Below are 5,875 nucleotides of genomic sequence, written 5' to 3'. Positions count from 1 at the left end.
TAAAAACATGGAAATATCTACACCGCCATCTCTATAAACATGGAAATATCTACACCGCTATCTGTATAAACGTGGCAATATCTACACCGCTATCTCTATAAAAATGGAAATATCTACACCGCTATCTGTATAAACAAGGAAATATCTACACCGCTATGCCTATTTACATGGAAATAACTGCACCGCTATCTCTATAAACATGGAAATATCTACACCGCCATCTCTATAAACATGGGAATATCTACACGACCATCTGTATAAACATGGAAATATCTACACCGCCATCTGTATAAACATGGATACATCTACACTGCCATCTGTATAAAGATGGAAATATCTACACAGCTATCTGTATAAACATGAAAATATCTACACCGCCATCTCTATAAACATGGAAATACCTACACTGCCATCTGTATAAACATGGAAATATCTACACCGCCATCTGTATGAACATGGAAATATGTACACCACCATCTGTATAGAGATGGAAATATCTACACCGCCATCTGTATAAACATGTAAATATCTTCACCGCTATCTCTATAAACAAGGAAATATCTACACCTCTATCTCTGTAAACATGGAAATATCTACACAGCCGTCTCTATGAACATGGAAATATCTACACCGCCATCTGTATAAAGATGGAAATATCTACACCGCCATCTGTATAAACATGGAAATATCAACACCGCTATCTGTATAAGGATGGAAATATCTACACCACCATCTGTATGAACCTTTAAATATCTACACTGCTATCTGTATAAATTTGGAAATGTCTACACCGCTATCTCTATAAACATGGAAATATCTACACCGCCTTCTCTATAAACATGGAAATATCTACACTGCCATCTGTATAAACATGGAAATACCTATACCGCCATCTGTATAAACATGGATACATCTACACTGCCATCTGTATAAAGATGGAAATATCTACTCAGCTATCTGCATAAACATGAAATTATCGACACCGTCATCTCTATAAACATGCAAATACCTACAATGCCATCTGTATAAACATGGAAATATCTACACCGCCATCTGTATAAAGATGGAAATATCTACACCACCATCTGTAAGAACATGGAAATATCTACACCGCTATCTCTATAAACCTGGAAATATCTACACCGCTATCTCTATAAACATGGAAATATCTACACCGCTATCTGTATAAACAAGGAGATATCTACACCTCTGTGTCTATAAACATGGAAATATCTACACCGCTATGCCTATTAACATGGAAATAACTACACCGTTATCTCTACAAACATGTAAATATCTACACCGCTATCTGTATAAAAATGGAAATATCACCACCACCATCTGTATAAAAATGGAAATATCTGCACAGCAATCTGTATAAACATGGAAATATGTACACCGCCATCTCTATAAACATGGAAATATCTACACCGCTATCTGTATAAACGTGGCAATGTCTACACCGCTATCTCTATAAACATGGAAATATCTACAATGCTATCTGTATAAACAAGGAAATATCTACACCTCTATCTCTATAAACATGGAAATATCTACACCGCCTTCTGTATACACATGGAAATATCTACACCGCCATCTGTATGAACCTTTAAGTATCTACACCGCTATCTGTATAAATGTGGAAATGTCTTCACCGCTATCTCTATAAACATGGAAATATCTACACCGCTATCTGTATAAACATGGAAATATCTACACCGCTATCTGTGTAAACATGGAATTATCTACCCCGCTATCTGTGTAAACCTGGAAATATCTACACCGCCATCTGTCTAAAAATGGAAATGTCTACACCACCATATGTATAAAGATGGAAATTTCTACACAGCTATCTGTATAAACATGGAAATTTCTACACCGCCATCTCTATAAACATGTAAATATCTACACCGCTATCTGTATAAACGTGGCAATGTCTACACCGCTATCTCTGTAAACATGGAAATAACTACACTGTGAATTATATAAACAAGGAAATATCTACACCTCTATCTCTATAAACATGGAAATATCTGCACCGCTATGCCTATAATCATGGAAATAACTACAACGCGATCTCTATAAACATGGAAATATTTACAACGCCATCACTATACATGGAAATATTTACACTGCCATCTGTATAAACATGGAAATATCTACACCGCCATCTACATAAACAAAGATATATATACACCGCCATCTGTATAAGGATGGAAATATCTACAACGCCATCTGTCCAAAAATGGAAATGTCTACACCACCATATGTATAAAGATGGAAATTTCTACACAGCTATCTGTACAAACATGGAAATTTCTACACTGCATTCTCTATAAACATGGAAATATCTACACTGCTATCTGTATAAACGTGGCAATGTCTACACCGCTATCTCTATAAACATGTAAATAACTACACTGCGAATTGTATAAACATGGAAATATCTACAGCTCTATCTCTATAAACATGGAAATATCTACACCGCTATGCCTATTATCATGGAAATAACTACAATGCGATCTCTATAAACATGGAAATATCTACACTGCCATCTGTATAAACATGGAAATATCTACACCGCCATCTATATAAACAAGGATATATATACACCGCCATCTGTATAAAGATGGAAAAATCTACACCGCCTTCTGTATAAACATGGAAATATCTACACCGCCATTTGTATAACTATGGAAATATGTACACAGCTATCTGTGTAAACATGGAAATATCTACACCGCCATCTCTATAAACATGGAAATATCTACACCGCCATCTCTATAAACACGGAAATATCTACACCGCCATCTGTATAAACATGGAAATATCTACACCGCCATCTCTATAAACATGGAAATATCTACACTGCCATCTGTATGAACATGGAAATATCTTCACCGCCATATGTAAAACGATGGAAATATCTACACAGCTAACTGTATAAACATGGAAATGTCTACACCGCTATCTGTATAAACATGGAAATATCTACACCGCCATGTCTAAAAACATGGAAATATCTACACCGCCGTCTGCATGAACATGGAAATATGTACACCGCCATCTGTATAGAGATGGAAATATCTACACCGCCATCTGTATGAGCATGGAAATATCTACACCGCCATCTGTAAAACGATTTAAATATCTACACAGCTAACTGTAAACATGGAAATATCTTCACCGCTATCTGTATAAACATGGAAATATCTACACCGACATGTCTATACACATGGAAATATCTACACCGCCATCTGTATGAACATGGAAATATGTACACCGCCATCCATATAGAGATGGAAATATCTACACCCCCATCTGTATAAACATGGAAATATCTACACCACCATCTGTATAGAGATGGAAATATCTACACCCCTATCTGTATAAACATGGAAATATCTACACCGCCATGTATATAAACATGGAAATATCTACACCGCCATCTCTATAAACATGGAAATATCTACACCGCTATGCCTATTAAAATGGAAATAAATACACCGCTATCTCTATAAACATGGAAATACCTACACCGCCATCTCTATAAACATGGAAATACCTACACCGCCTTCTGTATAAACATGGAAATATCTACACTGCCATTTGTATAAAGATGGAAATATCTACACAGCTATCTGTATAAACATGGAAATATCTACACCGCCATCTGAATAAACATGGAAATATCTACACCGCCATCTGTATAAACATGGAAATATCTACACCGCCATCTGTATAAACATGGAAATACCTACACGGCCATCTGTATAAACATGGAAATATCTACACCGCCATCTCTATAAACATGGAAATATCAACACCGCCATCTGTATGAACACGGAAATATCTACACCGCCATCTGTAAAACGCTGGAAACATCTACACAGCTAACTGTATAAACATGGAAATATCTACAACGCACTGTCTATAAACATGGAAATATCTACACCGCCATCTGTATGAACATGGAAATATGTACAACGCCATCCGTATAGAGATGGAAATACCTACACCGCCATCTGTATAAACATGGAAAGATCTACACCGCTATCTCTATAAACAAGGAAATATCTACACCTCTATTTCTGTAAACATGGAAACATCTACACCGCCATGTCTATGAACATGGAAATATCTACACCGCCATCTGTATAAAGATGGAAATATCTACACCGCCATCTGTACAAACATAGAAATGTCTACACCACTATCTGTATAAGGATGGAAATATCTACACCACCATCTGTATGAACCTTTAAATATCTACACCACTATCTGTATAAATGTGGAAATGTCTACACCGCTATCTCTATAAACATGGAAATATCTACACCGCTATCTGTATAAACAAGGAAATATCTACACCTCTGTCTCTATAAACATGGAAATATCTACACCGCTCTGCCTATTAACATGGAAATAACTACACCGCTATCACTATAAACATGGAAATATCTACACCGCCATCTCTATAAACATAAAAATATCTACACCGCCATCTGTATAAACATGGAAATATCTACACCGCTATGCCTATTAACATGGAAATAACTACACCGCTATCTCTATAAACATGGGAATATCTACACCGCCATCTCTATAAACATGGAAATACCTACACAGCCATCTGTATAAACATGGAAATATCTACACCGTCATCTGTATAAACATGGAAATATCCACACCGCCATTTGTATAAAGATGTAAATATCTACACATCTATCTGTATAACCATGGAAATATCTTCACCGCTATCTGTATAAACATGGAAATATTTACACCGCCATCTCTATAAACATGGAAATATCTACACCGCCTTCTGTATAAACATGGAAATATCTACACCGTCATCTGTATAAGCGTGGAAATATCTACACTGCCATCTGTATGAACATGGAAATATCTACACTGCCATCTGTATAACGATGGAAATATCTACACAGCTAACTGTATAAACATGGAAATATCTACACCGCTATCTGTATAAACATGGAAATATCTACACGGCCATCTCTATAAACATGGAAATACCTACACCACCATCTGTATAAAGATGGAAATATCTACACCGCCATCTATAGAAACATGGAAATATCTACACCGCCATTTGTATAAAGTTGTAAATATCTGCACAGCTATCTGTATAAACATGGAAATATCTACACCGCTATCTGTATAAACATGGAAATATCTACACCGCCATCTCTATAAACATGGAAATATCTACACTGCCATCTGTATGAACATGGAAAGATCTTCACCGCCATATGTAAAACGATGGAAATATCTACACAGCTAACTGTATAAACATGGAAATGTCTACACCGCTATCTGTATAAACATGGAAATATCTACACCGCCATGTCTAAAAACATGGAAATATCTACACCGCCGTCTGCATGAACATGGAAATATGTACACCGCCATCTGTATAGAGATGGAAATATCTACACCGCCATCTGTATGAGCATGGAAATATCTACACCGCCATCTGTAAAACGATTTAAATATCTAAACAGCTAACTGTAAACATGGAAATATCTTCACCGCTATCTGTATAAACATGGAAATATCTACACCGACATGTCTATACACATGGAAATATCTACACCGCCATCTGTATGAACATGGAAATATGTACACCGCCATCCATATAGAGATGGAAATATCTACACCCCCATCTGTATAAACATGGAAATATCTACACCACCATCTGTATAGAGATGGAAATATCTACACCCCTATCTGTATAAACATGGAAATATCTACACCGCCATCTCTATAAACATGGAAATATCTACACCGCCATCTCTATAAACATGGAAATATCTACACCGCTATGCCTATTAAAATGGAAATAACTACACCG

The sequence above is a fragment of the Gorilla gorilla genome, chromosome 23 (assembly GCF_029281585.2).
Source record: "Gorilla gorilla gorilla isolate KB3781 chromosome 23, NHGRI_mGorGor1-v2.1_pri, whole genome shotgun sequence".
Lineage (NCBI taxonomy): Eukaryota > Metazoa > Chordata > Mammalia > Primates > Hominidae > Gorilla > Gorilla gorilla.
The sequence above is the reverse complement of the archived record's forward strand: the minus strand, read 5'-3'. Positions refer to the sequence as shown.